General features: G+C 47.6%; 3 pseudogenes; 1 reads left to right on the top strand and 2 right to left on the bottom strand.

The window, feature by feature from the left end:
- The first annotated feature begins 4 nt into the window (after positions 1-4).
- Positions 5-3,259, top strand: LOC117194296 (annotated as a pseudogene).
- LOC117194291 lies at positions 3,201-4,123 on the bottom strand (annotated as a pseudogene).
- Positions 4,124-4,293: 170 nt separating this feature from the next.
- On the bottom strand, positions 4,294-7,018 carry LOC117194292 (annotated as a pseudogene).
- Between the last annotated feature and the right edge of the window lie 10,765 nt (positions 7,019-17,783).

Below are 17,783 nucleotides of genomic sequence, written 5' to 3' on the forward strand. Positions count from 1 at the left end.
GCTGTTGTACGTGCGCGAGGCTACGGCGGACTTCAAGCGGACTTACATCGATCTGTGCAAGAAGTTCGTCTACTTCTTCGAGCACAAGGGCGCGACGCACGCCAAAGAGCAGTGGTTCATGGACCTGCTGGTGTTCTTCCAGCGCCTGCAGATGCTGCTTCATCAGAGCAGCAACAAGCCTCCCTTTTGGCAGCAGCTCGAGGGCGACGACAGTCCCGAGGTATACACCGCCCACTTTCAACTGCTGCATGGCTGCCTTGGGCTGACGGTGAACGTAGTGAGGAGTCCGCTGGGGACCAGCTGCTCCAACGAGGCCTGTAAAAGCATTCGCAGGCATTGCCTTCTCTCCTTCGGGATGTGCGCCCTGGAAGCTTACGTTAACTGGCAGCCGACGACCGAACAGAAGTCGGACAAGGTACGTCTGCCACAGCTGGAAAACCTTTTACCTAATGAGCTTTCTCTTCAGGCACCCTATAAGCCGCTCTTGGGCATTCTTGGCTACACCTTGGACGTGGCCAAGAGCATGAAGTGCCTGGGGCCCTCCGCCATGGAGCTAGACAAGCTGGTGCGTCTACTGGCACTCGTGGCCGAAAAGGTAGCGTGTCCCGAACAAATGTCCCTTGTGCTGGCCTTCTTGGAGCCCTTGCAACATCTACGACCGCTCATCACCAGCCAGAAAATGCTTAGTGTGCTCCTGCGATGTACAAAGCCAGTGTCCACTGCAAGAGCTCCGACATGGCCAACCGTCTGCAGTCCACCTACCTTGCGGCCCAAACGAATCCCTCGCGGTTGCGTTCACCTCTTTTCGTCCACTACCACAATGCCAATAATACGGAGAAGTGCGTCTACGAGTGGCACGAGTCCAGTCCTATGCCCAACCCCCTAACCCCCGCCCAAAAGAAACAGCTATACGATGTGGATCTGTTGGCCGTGCTGCACTTCCAGAGTGCGCGGCCCGTACCCCTGCTGCAGTCGCTACTACGCTGCCGTCACAATGACTACCACCTGGTTCTCCTGGCACGCAAGATGCGCACCGACAGCGAGGTGGTGCGTCAGTGCGAGGAACTGCGCTCCCAGCTGCAAAGCACGGCCCTCAAGCAACCGCTCAGCCGCATGCAACAGCTGGCATTGGCCATACCAGTATCAGTGTGCTGCTGGAGGCTTTGGAGGCACAGAAGACCAAGTTCTCGATCAAGGAGACGGCCGAGAACAGCCTGGAGGAGTTAATCGTCAAGAACAACTTGCTGGAGCTCAACATTAAGCGGGAGCATCGCCTGGTGGAGTTGGCTACATCGGCCATCGCTGGCTTCGCGGCCTTCTTCGAACGTGCAGACCAAGAGCCGCTCGGCTGCGACGATACACCAATCGACTGGGAAGCCCTGATCGACGATGCAGTTGCTGCAGCCATGGCTCTGTCCACCATGGGCTACATGGCGCAGGCCGATGAAGCCTGGCTGCTGATACTCAGGATTGCAAATGCTGGACGAGAGATTCACCTACCTGCGAGCCCTGACCCACTTCCTGGGACAAGACCACCTGAATTCTAACCAGCAGCTCCAACTCTGGATCGAGCGCAGGAGCTGCTCGACGATCTGTGGCCTCAGCTCCAAAACGGATGGTTCTATAAGCGCCAACATACTATAGTGATGCTCTGCTCTGCCACATGGCCAGCTACTATGCGCGGCAGGACTGTCTGTGCCACGCCCAGCTGCTGTTGCTGCAGGCCGAGGAGCTGCGCGCCCAGTTCGATGAGCGAGTTGGCAAGAGCGACATCCTGGGAGCCCTGCAGCTGCTGCTAGCTGACCTCGTGAGGGAGAGCACCGAGTATGCGGCCAATCGGCTGACCGCGCCGTTCGCCTTTTACGGCACCACGCTTAACCTGGTGCTGCAGTCGGGTATGGCCCTGCGGACCATTGAGGTGCTCATCTCGTGGCTCTGGATGAACCTGCAGAATGAGTACATGGACCAGGCGCAGTCCAAGCTGCGCCTCCTGGACCATTTGCTCGCCATCAACCCGCTTAGTCGAACGCTGGTGGAGCAGACATCGGCCAAATACATCCCCGCAATAGCCGCCAAGGAAGATCACAAGGCGAATGCCATTGTGCCATGTCTCTGCCCATGCACGAGCCAATTCCCACCAGCCATCAGCTGCAGCGCTATGTGAGCAAGCAAGGGATGCCGCCCCATCTACGGGACAGCATGCAGCTGCAATGTTTCTACTTTATCGTGGGATGTCTCCATGCCCGCTTAAACTTCTTGAAAAGGGAGACCGATCAGCTGGACGACTTCTACGTAGGGGCAGGCAATTGGCTGCAGGAGGATCCCGTACGCACCGCCACACTGGGCTCCATGCTCATCGTGCACGAACTCTACCACATCAACTATCTTCGCTTCAGAAAGAAGAACAAGGAGGCTCTCAGCTATGCGGAGGCAGCTCTCAAATCAGTGCCCCAAACGGCGGACATCAACTATAGCTTCAACCTCATGGTCCAGATAAAGACGGCCCGGTTGGAGCTGCATCTCGTTGGCAAAGCGAGGGCGAAGACCATTAGGCGAGCCTCGCTTTTAACACTTCGCCAGAGGATAAACGCAGGAAAGGTGTTGTTGAGGGGACTACCAAGGCAAAATCATCTGCCAGAAAGACGCCCAGGTTCAAGATATACACGGAGCTGGAATTGCGACCACCCATCGGCTGCAGCAACAGCAGCAGCAGTAGCAGCAAGAGCGGCAATGAGAACACGCCACCATCGGATCATGTGGATCTGAATGCCTGCCAGACGATCGAGATAAGCGATGACGATGCTGCTTCGGTTTCAGCTTCGACTCCGGCTCCCTCTCAACTGAAACGATCCCAATCTGTGCCAGCCAAGGCCACAAAGACACGCTCCGCTAGAATTGGTAGCCAACTAAAAGTACCAGAGATCATCGAATTGGACGATACCATGGAAGAGACGCCTTCCACCTCATCGGCAGCCTCAGTGAAGCGGTATCCGACTAGTGATGCAAGGAGCACTCGTGCCCGCAACAGGCAACTCGAGGAAACGCCAGCGACCACGCGGGGACGACCACGTCGGAAGGTACCGGAGCCTGCACCCCAGCAGGAGACAGTCAGCCTTAGGCGGCGGCAAAGGAACTGATCAGAACTGACACTTGCATAGGCTTATAATAGTTTATAGTTAATATTTGTTTGTAGCTTGTCCTTATTCCATTTGATTGGTATTTATAAACGTTATGGCAAGGAGATCGACCTTCCAGAGAATGTCTAAAATGTTCTTTATTGCTTGAGCACGCGTATCAGCGAACTCTTGCAGATGTCTGGACCCACCGACCAACTGAATCCGATTCTGTCCGTGGTCGAAGAAGCCAGCGCCCGACTTGCAGCCCTCCTGGAACTCTCCCACATAGCGCTTTCCGTTTGCTGAACACAGACGAAACATATGGATCGACGAGGATTCTACTGAACTTTCATTTTTTGTTAGAGGACTCACCCGAGAAGAGGACGCCCCGTCCGTGCATGGCATCCTGGAGCCATTCCCCCACATAGACGCGTCTGTCCGCATACCAATGTATGCCGCGTCCTTGCCGCTTGTTCATCTGCCACTGACCAAAATAGACGGATCCATCGTCGTAGTACTGTTTTCCCTTCCCGCTGCGCTTGTCATGGCGCCAATGACCCACATAGAGGCGATGCACCTGGCCATCAGGGGACTCCGCCGCATGGATCCGTAGCCATGACGTTGGCCCGCTGCCACTGGCCCTCGTACACCAATCCACGACGGCTCGATTTCACTCCATAGCCGTGGTGTTTGGTTCCTCAGCCACTTGCCCTGATAGCGGCCATGTCCTCCGGCAGGATAGCGCAGGCTTCGAACACCATTGCCGCCACCAGCATGGCACGACATGTTGCAGACAACTGAGCCCCAGCCCCGCTTTGGGTTTGTCATCTGTGCTCTTCTTTCGTGTCCTGGGGTGCGTGCGGTGTCCCTTTTCTAATCAACCCCAACCATGTGTCCTGGCTCCGTTTGCCCCCATCCAACAACTTTCGTTAGCTAGTCGCTCTTCCAGTCGCTCCTGGCACGCAAGCCTAACGACCTGATGGAGGTCAGGCGGGGGGAACGGCAATAGAAAAATCGCTTGCTTCGGTTAAATATAGGTAGAAAAAATCGTTTTAATCGTACGTGTATAAATTACAGCGCAATTTCGCTTACATATTCGCCTATCAATATAAAAATTTGGGCTAACACGATCTGGTTCGGTTCGAATTATTTGGGTTCTTACACACTACGTGGGCGAGGGAAGACTGCGCTATGGATGAGGTCTGGGTCTGACATCGCGAGCGATGGCATACCACTAAAATACAATACAGATATTAGCGGACGCGCCAAACTAGTTACAACAAATATACAAGCTAATATTGAGGAATATTTAGTCAACACAGTGGTTTAAACTTGAAAGTAGTATTCCTTTAGTTTGGGTCTTTCATCATTGCATGCGATGAGTACACAGGGGTTACGATGTGTAAAGGTCTTGAGCTTAAAGAAACATTGCTCGGGGCACAATCCTTTAGAATATACGTACTCATACTGTTTTTGTATAATAAAATCTACTGCCTTCTGCGTATCACAATTTGCAATCAACTACAAATTTACAAAATATTCACTTATTTAGTCTGAGGATTGACGGCGAGGCTCTGGCCCACTGCCGTAAGTGTCTTTTCTTTTCGTTTTCGTTAAGTTTTCAAGAGAAGGATCGCCGAGATGGTTTATTGCTTCGTGGGATCCTCGCGCGATTGATACTGCTAAACGATGTCGCCGGTGGCACCGTAGTGGATGCCGTTATTGCGATTATGGTTGTTATGGTGCTCGAGGTGATCCTGTTCCATCTGCTCCTTGAGGATCTCCAGCTCCCGTATGCCGGAGACCGTCACCTCGTACTTGTGCGTCACCAGAGACCGATAGAAGTGTATGGCGAAAGCCAGGAAGATAATCATCACGGGTATCAGCACACGCAGGCCGACCAGGCCGCCGGCGGCTCAGATCATAGAACTTTACCCAGCACAGTATGGCTATCTCCAGCAGGAATAGGATCAACCCCAGCAGGCGTCGAAAATGCCCACGCCGTCTCAATGTACCAGTGCAGGCGCTCGTGCGGCGACTCGTGCACCAGGGAGATGCTGTGCAGGTTGCACACTACCTCGATGTTCGGCAGGATGCAGGTGCTAATCATCAAAGCCAGCATATGCACGGCCACCAGCATAGTGGTGCAGATCGCAAACGCCACTAGCATTCCGGCGGAACCTTTGTGTCGGGGTCCAGCTGCACCTCCACCATCGCCACTGTGGGGGGACGCAAAAGAGCAGAGGTCGGGAGATTAGTGAGAGTCGTGGATGGGCTACGGGTTACTCTGCCAAGATCGCCGCTCTCAGGAGGCAATGCTCCTCCTATTATTAATCCAGCATTCCACACAACGGGCGTTGATTTTTGCGGACCCTTTATCACAAGTCGGAAGTCAGAAGCAGGCCTCCTATCAAAATGTTACATCGCTGTCTTCGTATGCTTTAGCACCAAAGCAACTCATTTGGAAGTCGTTCGGGATCTATCTACAGAATCCTTTCTGGCAGCATTAAGGCGTTTTATAAGTCTACGTCCCAAACCTCGAATCATCTGGTCAGACAACGCTACAAATTTTGTAGGAGCAAAAAATGAGCTTTTGGAGCTTCGGCAAATGTTCCTCAGCGATCCTCATACGTCGACTGTGTCACATCTCTGCGTTTCTAGTGGAATCGACTGGAAATTCATCCCCCCTCGCTCACCTCATTTTGGGGGTTTGTGGGAGGCGGCTGTTAAAGCAGCTAAATATCATTTTCATCGCATCGTCGGGACCTACATTTTTACTCTTGATGAAATTCAGACCTTGGCTTGTGAAATCTCTGCTTTGTTAAATTCCCGTCCGCTTTATGCAATTACAGAAAGTTCCGATGATCTAGATGTGCTCACGCCAAACCACTTTCTCAATGGAGCCCCGAAAGCTGCATTCGACGAGCCAGATGTGGCGCATCTCCGGGTCAACCTACTTAGTCGATGGCAGCGGCTGTGTCAAATGAAGCAGGCGTTTTGGAGAAAATGGAGCACGGCGTATCTTTCGATTCTTCAGGAGCGGAGCAAGTGGCGGTCATCGTCTCCAAACATCAAGCTAGGAGCGCTCGTCATGATCACCATTAAGGTGGCCGCTTGGCCGCATTGAGAGCGTCATCCCAGGAAAAGATGGAACCATCAGAGTAGCCGTCATCCGCACTCAAAGGGCCTTTTCAAGAGGGCCGTTGGAAAAATAGCGGTTCTGCCCCTTCAGGATGGATCTGTTGAAAGCCTTTGCCTTCCAACGGGGGGTGAATGTTCAAATAGCACCTAATTCTTGGCCCTCAGCCGCTTATTTTGTTTGTTACTTATGTCTATGTCACTCATTTGTTTGTTAAAGCTCTGCGCTTGCTTGCCCTGCTAAACGCTCTCTGCCAGCTCGCTCTTCGCTATCTCCGCTTTGCGTTTGCCTACCGACGTCGGCCGAGCGAAGCTGCGCCTTGCGATCGGAGCCGCAATGTAAAGGGCAGGCAAGCCACACATGCAATTTGGATGTCACGCATTAAAGAACATATCGTAATTTTATTTCTGCGCCGAGTTTTATTTAATTCGAAATAATTAGTCGGCCGATTGGGATAAAAAACATTATCTCCACAGCTTCTATGGGGCTTATATGAAAACAGGGCGAACATTTGGTAGAGAAGATAGTGGAAATTGTTTAAACTTATTTTACAATCAATTCCAATAAAAGGAATATTTAAAATTGTGTGGTGTTGTAGAAAATTGATTTATCAATCGGATAAAATTACGTTTTCAGAGCTGAGGGCCGTAGCTAGTAATATTAAACCAAATATTAAAAATACGAGGAAATGTACAATAGAATCGTCAGTAGACTTACGGTATTTTTTGGTATATTTCTGAGGGCTGCCATAGATTTTATCCATAAGACCGCGATAGATCAGGTCACACTGAAACACACTCAAACGAAGCGAAGCGCTGGTAAAAAAAGTGACAATAATGTCTGCCGATAACACTTCCTTTTCATCAGCGAGCGAGACCGGTCGTGTTTTTTCTTAACAGTCTGAAAGGTGACTTTTTCCAAGCAACAAAGGCTTAATTAAAAGTGATTGTAAAAATTGGATCATTGTTTATTTCATACAAATCTTCATCAATATATAAATTATTCCTCTTTTCATTTCCCAAAGGAGAGGTAAGTCTTTGGCAATCTGGTTAAACCAGCAAGTATGGCGGACGCCGGTCACTCGGTGTCTGCCAAATTGAAACCCCCTGATCAGGTGGCAAAAAGCGGTGGCAAAAAACAATAGCAAAAAACCTCAGTGCTTTGTGTTCAGGTGTGAAAGAGGACATATTCGACAGCTTGACTAACGAAAAGTACCCAGCAAAAAAGATGCGCAAGGAACAAAAAAGCGACAACACCAATACAGACATAAATAACAAAATGCTGATAGACGATGACAGTAACAAAATGGTGGAGGCTTCTGACGGTGTGACCGTTCACAATTCTTACACAAATGCCATAAATGTTTTACTGGAAATACTGAAATGACTAAAACACTGAATAAAAATACTAATCCGATTATAAACCCATCAAATGTAGGTATCGAAAGAGAAACAGTGCTGTATAGTGAGTGCCACATCGGGGATGCGGCTGTACTAGTATCGACTAAGAACAGTACCATCTTCGAAAACAAAACACCAAAAATGGCTTATTCTTTTTTAAAAAAATAAGACACCTTAAAATCAAAGGAATTAAAGAAATCGTAGCTCTTGCGCCTACACTATACAAGATTTATTTTAAGGTTTTCAGCGAAGCAAATGATTTAGTTTTAAATGAGGAGTTAAAAAAAATGAATTTAGTGGTATTTATACCAAAAGACTATGTGGAATCCTATAGAGTAATTAAAGGGTGCCCCTCGGTTTTTCTGAGAATGAAATTATGGATAATATTACTTCTAACATAAAAATTAGGTCAATTGAAAGATTAGCAAGAAGGCAGAAAATTACAACCGATGACAACAACGAAACATTCAAGCTCATACCATTAGAAACAGTCAAAATTGGTTTTGAGGGTTCAGACATCCCAGAAAAGGTATCTCTTTTTGGGATATGTGGGATGAAAGTAAGCATATATGTTCCCAGAGTAAGGCAATGTTATAATTGTGGCAGACTTGGTCACACTTCGACCAGATGCAAATCAGCTAGGAGGTGCTATAAATGCGGAGTCGAGGAGTGCAATGGTCTCAAATGTATCCTTTGCAATGGGAAAAATCACTCAGCTAGGGACAGACTGATGTGCCCAGTATGGGAAAAGGAGATGGACATTAACAAAATAATGACAATCAAAAAAATCGCGAGTAAGGAAGTGCTTAGCACTTACTCAATCCATCAAAATTTTTCGCTGTTAGATAATTATGAAAAAAACTATCCAAAACTAGATATAAATGAGGAAAATGTTCAAAACAAAAACGTTAAGGCAAATGAAGTTTTAAAAAAAACACAGTTATGCGAGCAGGTTAGTGCAGAGACGTTTGGTTCCTGCACAAAAACCCCACTATCACTTAGAATCATATACCAGCGATTCTAGTAATCACGTACCATTTTTTGAAAACAAAGAACTAAAAGAAAACAAATTGACCATTCAACAGATGGTTGACATGTTGTCTCGTTTAGTCGACTCAAATGATGTGTCACATCCATCAAAAAAAGTGACCAGTACAAATGATTACAATATGGAACATAATGCAGACAGAAAAATTAACAAACAGAGAGAAACGAACCTTTTTAAAACATCTAAATAAATATGAAATTTTTACAACATAACATTCAATCTATTAAAGCCAATAAAAACGACCTAGTATTCTACTTAAACAATGAAAACTTCGACTTTGCCATTCTGCTGAAGTTTTCTCTCACGATCTCCGTTTTAGGAAACTAGCCAACTTCAATAGGTTAGAAAAACATAGAGAGGACGGTTATGGAGGAGTGGCGATTGCCTACAAAAAAGAATTAAGAGTTAAAAGACTGATATATGAGACAGAGCAAGATATAATTATAGCAAGAACCATCAGCAACAAAGATAAATTTCTTATCACCTCAGTATATTTTGAACCTTTGTTGTCTCTTGCATCCTTCAAGCAAGCGATTAACAATTTCCTTGAATATTTAGATGCATTCGGAAAAGTCATAATTGCAGGAGATTTTAACGCAAGACATACCTTTTTTTGGAGACAGAACCAACAGTGAAAAGGGAACTTTTCTCATGCAAGCTATGTCAAATGCTGGCTACAGTCTAGCAAATGACCACAGTCTCACATTCAGAAGACACATCGACTCAACATCAGGGTCTGTACTCGATTTAACTTTTACAAAGGGTATTCATATAGAGAATTGGAAATGCGAAAAGTTTTACCTAGGAGGCAGCCACCATCACCCAATAACCTTTGAAACAGCAGGATATCAACACAAACTCAAAACTTTCCTTGCCAAAAACAGGCTACTGAAAAAGCTAAGCCAGTTTGAGGCCGACAAAGATATGGATAATTTAGCGAAGAACATCCAACAGGAAATAAAAGCAGCTACTTATGAAATCAAAAACAAATGTCCAAAATTATGGTGGACGAGAATTTAGCCAAACTATTCAGGAGTTTGCAGAGTCGCAGAAGAAGGCAGCTTCAGAACCCTCCTTTCAAAATTATTGTTCTGCTGTTAACCTCAAGGTTAAATGGAAAAAATCTGTTAAAATTGCCAAAAGAACTAGCTATGCCAGGAAGTTAACAGAGTTAAATGTAAAATCGAACTCAAGAGAAGCCTGGAGATTCCTCAGAAATCTAAAAAACTGTCAAGAGAACACCCCAGAAATTTTCGACCCTGACAAAGCTGGGCCATACCTGGAATTCCTTAACGAACAAATAACCTCAGAAGCAAAGGATGTAGACGAAGAAATGTACTCAACCAAGAACAATGAAAATCCTTTCTTTCCTTGGAAGAGTTAGAGGCTGTGTTAGTCAGAAACAGAAAAAACGGCAGGAGGAATAGATCACATCACATACGAGATGCTGAGTGCTCTCAACACTAGTATAAAGACAGAACTTGTACATTTTTACAACCGTCGAGTGGCTATGTGCGATTTCCCAGTCGAATGGAGATCTATCAGAATTGTACCAATACCGAAAAAAACATGGATCTGACTGACTTAAAACATTTTCGACCCATATCCCTCATTTCGGTTCTAGCCAAGACAGTAAATGGCATGGTGAAAGCCAGGCTGGAAAAGCATATACAAGAAAACAAGAATATACCCTACAGATCTTATGCATACCAAAAAAAACAAGTCTGCAGCGATGTGCATAAATGATGTCATCAATGTGGTAGCGGCAAAGAAAAAGAGCAAGGAACACGTTACTCTTGTGGTTGTTGACCTCAACAATGCCTACAATTGTGTCAACCTGAAATTCTTAAAAAGACTAATGGAAAATGAGTGTTTTCCTAAAACATACATTGACTGGATCATCAGTTTTATGCATAGCTCGCAAACGACGGTCAACACTTTTTCCCTTTGCGGTCTCGTCACTGACAAAACCGAAAAAGACCACGCAGAAGCGGTCTCTCACTGAGCAGAACACTTTTTGTCTCTTCGCTTGTGTTATGTGTTTCGGGTTTTCGGTTGAGCCCGACACACGATCGGGTCTCACAATAACAGCTTAGAGAGACACTTTGGTCAAGCGCTCGCAGCAAAAGTGTCTTTAGATGAGCAGAACCCAAAAAGTGTCTGAGTAAAGTGTTTTTAGTTTTTTATTCGTGTTTATGTTTATTTATTCATGTTTTTCGCATCTTATGGTTATGTTATTGTAATATTTATACTTATATGCGAATTTTCTGCAAACTGAAGAGACATGGATATGGATGTATGTATATATGTATGTATATATTTTGTATTAATACGAATTTAGCTTAACCACTAACAATGAGTTAATATTTTCCGCACTTAAAGAGCAACGTTTTTCATTCAAAATATAATGAAGTGCTGAAAAGGCTCTTTCGACCGATACCTGAGTGGCCGGTGTAGCCAGCACCACCTGTGCGAGCGAATTCAAGTGTGGTGATCTTAGCTTCATGTCGTTAAAAAGCTGCAATATATCGGCATTTAATGGTAAACGGCCATTGTTCATAGCAAAGTTCTTCACATCAGTAAAAATTTCGGAAAGTTGTTCAGGAACAGGCTCATTTTGGGTTTGGGACAGTGTCTGACACAATTCACGAAGGCAAGTGATCGTTGCCACAGCCACCACACGTACAAGCACGCATACATACGCAAAAGACACTTTTTTCGTTCGCTCGCGACAAGATGCTCAGTGAAAAACAGGAACAAAAGAGAAGTGAAAAAGTCGGTCTTTGCTTGAGCGAAGAGCGAGTTGAGCAAAAACAGATTTGATCGGGTCTTTTCAGTCCCTTTTCTCAATGTGTTCGTCAATGAGAGGTTGTTAGCAGACACGCCGAAAGTGTAAACAGTTATTTGCGAGCTATGGTTTTATGTCTATGAGCCTACTGAAAATAGGGGAAGCTGTTCAGGTAGTTCAGGGAGGAATCCCACAGGGCTCTTGTCTGTCGCCCCTCCTTTTTAATGTATACACAAAAAGATACATCAGATCTGTGATAGAAATACTCATATGATGCAATTGCAGATGACTTCGTTATAATCTCTCCCAACAGAGAGTTTACTGTAGCGGTTGAAAACCTTAATAAAAAACTAAATGACTTTAACCTTCTATGTGGTGATCTCGGTTTTAGCTTCAATCCAAGCAAATCTGCAGCAATGAATGTAGGAAAAAGACAGGTCAGAGCGGTAAATATTTCTGTTAGAAATGTGCCTATACCAAATCGAAAAGATATCCGTTTCTTAGGCAGACTGATTAGCGCAAACATGTCAAATGTCAGTCATGTAAAAATGGTTAAAGAACAAACAAAAAAAATGCAACAGACTCCTCCAGCTGCGACTACTATCAAATCAGGTCTAAAACCTAAAACAAGTACAACATCTTCAAAGCTTTTATTAGAACAAAACAAGAATATGCTATCACAAGTTTTTCAGACATGGGATCTGGAGCAAGTAAAGATATAGAATAGCGCAAGCTAAATCACTCAGAAGGTGTGTTGGGGTGCCACCTGACACAAGCAAACACGAAATTTTGTCCTCGCTGGTGTAATGCCACCTGTTTTCAGGAAGAAATGAATGAAGAATGAAGAATGAAGAAATAAAAACTATATTTTATGAGATTCTGAACAAGTACAGAAAGGACGACTGGAACATTCTATCAACAGATGCCTCAGTTACAGAAAGTACATGTGGCATAGGAATAGTAGAATGGCCTAGTGGAAATATCACAAGTACAAAATAGAAAACAGATTATCCTCAGTAGGTGCCGAACTCGTAGGCCTTAAAAAGGCCTGCGAACTATGTCTTAAATATAATTACAAAAAGGCTTTGATTTTAAGTGATGGATTAGGAGCTATTAATTTAATTAAAAATAAGAATACAGACTCGTACCTAGTGAATGATATTCACAACATAATTAACCAATCAACATTCAGAAACTTGACATTCTATGGGTCCTGGTCACAAGGGTGTGCCATCACGAAAAGAGTGACATAGCAGCAAAGGCGTGCTACAAGTGAGGGGTTTACAATAAATATAAAATACAGCTACAAGGAGCTCAAAGAGAAATTAGGAACTTTTTAGTATACAAATGGAATGAGGACTACAGGACGAAGTGTAGACGAAGGGATCCAGCTCATAGACATATTTCCAGACATACCCAGTAAACCTGGCATTTTTCTCTTAAATGGAATGCTAAAAGCATCAAGACCATTAACAGACTTATGACGGAACACACATACGACAAAGTCTTCCTACACAGAATCAAAGCAATTGACTCAAATATCTGCGAAACGTGCAATGTAACTGAATATGCCGAACACCTGATCTTCGATTGCCAAAGATTTGCCGGGCTCAGAATATTAATAAAAAAGAGCCGCACATCTCAGAGAGCTGGCAATCTTCATCAAAACTGCTGACTTAAACTTTTGACCCCTTTTTTCTTCATCATGTTATAAAGTAATTTCAGTTTATTTTCTAAAACAGTTAAGTAATTTTCCTCTTTTTTTTATATACCGACCTGTCAAACTCGCCAAACTACATCACCAGTATCTGATCAATGTGGCTACAGTGCTACGATCAAAATTCCGATCATCCTTGAGATGATTTAAAACAAACAAAAAAAAAATAATAATAATAATGTCTGCCGATATAGGAAACAGTTGAAAGGCACTCGATCCGATGTTGAGGCTGCGCCACGACAATTAAGCTGAAATTCAAGGAATTCAGCAAGGCATCGGGAATAACGACGCTCCTTTCCGCTAAGATATGAGTTGAGCGTGTTGCGCCAGCTGTGTGTCGCCTTGAAGGACAATCTGCACCAGCATGACGATCTCTACTGCGACATTGCGGCCACGTGGTACCACACGTGGAGCCCTACGAGGAGAAGCCGAGCCTGTGGAAGCTCATCTAACGAGCCCTGCGTACATACATCGTGAGCTTTGTCAGAGGTAAGTTGAAGAACCAAATGCTTGCTGCTGGACGAAGTGTAGTAATTGTACGGGTGCTTCGCAGAAATCCCTGACGGAATGCCAGAAAATGTACGGCTAGTCCGATCGCAGCCCTGCCGCTGCAAGGGAGGCTGACTACAAGTTTTATTTGGACATCCATCTGACGCACTTCAATGGCATTCACTTGCAAATGCAGAAGGAACGTTGCCCATCGCCGCCACAGAATCAACTATATTACGCCTTGAGGCAATGGGTGTCCTCTTTGACACCATGCGCCAGCGTAAAGTGGCAAAGAATGCGGCTCTCCTGGTCCACTGAATGATGCCTGTTCAGCAAGCGAGGCAAAGCCTTTCTGATGTACCTGAGCGCCCTTCCGCCCGAGAGCACGACGAAAATGTACGACCGCTTCTCAAGCTCCTGAGCTGCAGCTGGCACACCGCAGCTCTGAGCTGACTACTCAATACTCACGGAGTATCTGGGCCTGGTTCTGGCATCGATGCAGATCGACATGTTTTCCATAGAAGCGCCGCTCGAACAACAACTGCACTGAAGTTGCTGCGCATTTGTCGCGACCTGTACAAGGACGTCTCTCCGCAGAACTACTCCATCCAGCTCCTCTACTACTATGTCAAGCTGTTGTACGTGCGCGAGGCTACGGCGGACTTCAAGCGGACTTACATCGATCTGTGCAAGAAGTTCGTCTACTTCTTCGAGCACAAGGGCGCGACGGCACGCCAAGAGCAGTGGTTCATGGACCTGCTGTGTTCTTCCAGCGCCTGCAGATGCTGCTTCATCAGAGCAGCAACAAGCCTCCCTTAGACATTTTTTGGCAGCAGCTCGAGGGCGACGACAGTCCCGAGGTATACACCGCCCACTTTCAACTGCTGCATGGCTGCCTTGGGCTGACGGTGAACGTAGTGAGGAGTCCGCTGGGGACCAGCTGCTCCAACGAGGCCTGTAAAAGCATTCGCAGGCATTGCCTTCCTCTTCGGATGTGCGCCTGGAAGCTTACGTTAACTGCAGCCGACGACCGAACAGAAGTCGGACAAGGTACGTCTGCCACAGCTGAAAACTTTTACCTAATGAGCTTTCCTCTTCAGCACCCTATAAGCCGCTCTTGGGCATTCTTGGCTACACCTTGGACGTGGCCAAGAGCATGAAGTGCCTGGGGCCCTCCGCCATGGAGCTAGACAAGCTGGTGCGTCTACTGGCACTCGTGGCCGAAAGTAGCGTGTCCCGAACAAATGTCCCTTGTGCTGGCCTTCTTGGAGCCCTTGCAACATCTACGACCGCTCATCACCAGCCAGAAAATGCTTAGTGTGCTCCTGCGAATCTACAAAGCCAGTGTCCACTGCAAGAGCTCCGACATGGCCAACCGTCTGCAGTCCACCTACCTTGCGGCCCAAACGAATCCCTCGCGGTTGCGTTCACAGCTCTCGTCCACTACCACAATGCCAATAATACGGAGAAGTGCGTCTACGAGTGCACGAGTCCAGTCCTATGCCCAACTCCCTACCCGCCGCAAAAGAACAGCTATACGATGTGGATCTGTTGGCCGTGCTGCACTTCCAGAGTGCGCGGCCCGTACCCCTGCTGCAGTCGCTACTACGCTGCCGTCACAATGACTACCACCTGTTCTCCTGGCACGCAAGATGCGCACCGACAGCGAGTGGTGCGTCAGTGCGAGGAACTGCGCTCCCAGCTGCAAAGCACGGCCCTCAAGCAACCGCTCAGCGCATGCAACAGCTGCCATTGGCCATACCAGTATCAGTGTGCTGCTGGAGCTTTGGAGGCACCACAGAAGACCAAGTTCTCGATCAAGGAGACGGCCGAGAACAGCCTGGAGGAGTTAATCGTCAAAGAACAACTTGCGGAGCTCAACATTAGCGGAGCATCGCTGGTGGAGTTGGCTACATCGGCCATCCTGGCTTCGCGGCCTTCTTCGAACGTGCAGACAAGAGCCGCTCGGCTGCGACGATACACCAATCGACTGGGAAGCCCTGATCGACGATGCAGTTGCTGCAGCTCATGGCTCTGTCCACTCATGGGCTACCATGGCGCAGGCCGATGAAGCCTGGCTGCTGATACTCAGGATTGGGCAAATGCTGGACGAGAGATTCACCTACTGCGAGCCCTGACCCACTTCCTGGACAAGACCACTGAGTTTCTAACCAGCAGCTCCAACTCTCCGAGAGGTGGATCGAGCGCAGGAGCTGCTCGACGATCTGTGGCCTCAGCTCCAAAACGGATGGTTCTTAAGCGCCAACATACTTATAGTGATGCTCTGCATCTGCCACATGGCAGCTACTATGCGCGGCAGGACTGTCTGTGCCACGCCAGCTGCTGTTGCTGCAGGCCGAGGAGCTGCGCGCCAGTTCGATGAGCGAGTTGCAGAGCGACTTGTGCAGATCACAATCCGACAGTTCGTTTTCGATTGACTACAGGCGGAAGACGCGTGCAGCAGCCTGCCTAGGAGGCCGTTGCCCTGCGACACCTAGACACGCGTGCGACAGCGTGCGCAACTACTGCACAGTGTCCAGCGTGACCTGGGAGCCCTGCAGCTGCTGCTGGCTGACCTCGTGAGGGGAGCACGAGTGTGCGGCCAATCGGCTGACCGCGCCGTTCCCTTTTACGGCACCACGCTTAACCTGTGCTGCAGTCGGTATGGCCCTGCGGACATTGAGTGCTCATCTCGTGGCTCTGGATGAACCTGCAGAATGAGTACCTGGACCAGGCGCAGTCCAAGCTGCGCCTCCTGACCATTTGCTCGCCATCAAGCCGCTTAGTCGAACGCTGGTGGAGCAGACATCGGCCAAATACATCCCCGCAATAGCCGCCAAGGAAGATCACAAGGCGAATGCCATGAGCGAGCTGACCAGCAACATGCTGCTCATGCAGCTCGTGGAGCCGATAAAGAAGCAGAACCAGCTGGACGTGCCACACTCAAGTCTCTGCCCATGCACGAGCCAATTCCCACCAGCCATCAGCTGCAGCGCTATGTGAGCAAGCAAGGGATGCCGCCCCATCTACGGACAGCATGCAGCTGCAATGTTTCTACTTTATCGTGGGATGTCTCATGCCCGCTTAAACTTCTTGAAAGGGAGACCGATCAGCTGGACGACTCTACGTAGGGCAGCAATTGGCTGCAGGAGGATCCGTACGCACCGCCACACTGGGCTCCATGCTCATCGTGCACGAACTCTACCACATCAACTATCTTCGCTTCAGAAAAGAAGAGCAAGGAGGCTCTCAGCTATGCGGAGGCAGCTCTCAAATCAGGCCCAAACGGCGGAAATCAACTATAGCTTCAACCTCATGTCCAGATAAAGACGGCCCGGTTTGAGCTGCATTCTCGTGGCAAAGCGAGGCGAAGACCATTTAGGCGAGCCCTGCTTTTAACACTTCGCCCAGAGGATAACGCAGGAAAGGTGTTGTTGAGGGGACTACAAGGCAAAATCATCTGCCAGAAAGACGCCAGGTTTCAGATATACACGGAGCTGGAATTGCGACCACCCATCGGCTGCAGCACAGCAGCAGCAGTAGCAGCAAGAGCGGCAATTGAGAACACGCCACCATCGGATCATGTGGATCTGAATGCCTGCCAGACGATCGAGATAAGCGATGACGATGCTGCTTCGGTTTCAGCTTCGACTCCGGCTCCCTCTCAACTGAAACGATCCCAATCTGTGCCAGCCAAGGCCACAAAGACACGCTCCGCTAGAATTGGTAGCCAACTAAAAGTACCAGAGATCATCGAATTGGACGATACCATGGAAGAGACGCCTTCCACCTCATCGGCAGCCTCAGTGAAGCGGTATCCGACTAGGATGCAAGGAGCACTCGTGCCCGCAACAGGCAACTCGAGGAAACGCCAGCGACCACGCGGGACGACCACGTCGGAAGGTACCGGAGCCTGCACCCAGCAGGAGACAGTCAGCCTTAGGCGCGGCAAAGGAACTGATCAGAACTGACACTTGCATAGGCTTATAATAGTTTATAGCTAATATTGTTTGTAGCTTGTCCTTATTCCATTTGATTGTGTATTTAATAACGTTATGGCAAGGAGATCGACCTTCCAGAGAATGT

This window comes from Drosophila miranda (genome assembly GCF_003369915.1).
Source record: "Drosophila miranda strain MSH22 chromosome Y unlocalized genomic scaffold, D.miranda_PacBio2.1 Contig_Y34_pilon, whole genome shotgun sequence".
Classification (NCBI taxonomy): domain Eukaryota; kingdom Metazoa; phylum Arthropoda; class Insecta; order Diptera; family Drosophilidae; genus Drosophila; species Drosophila miranda.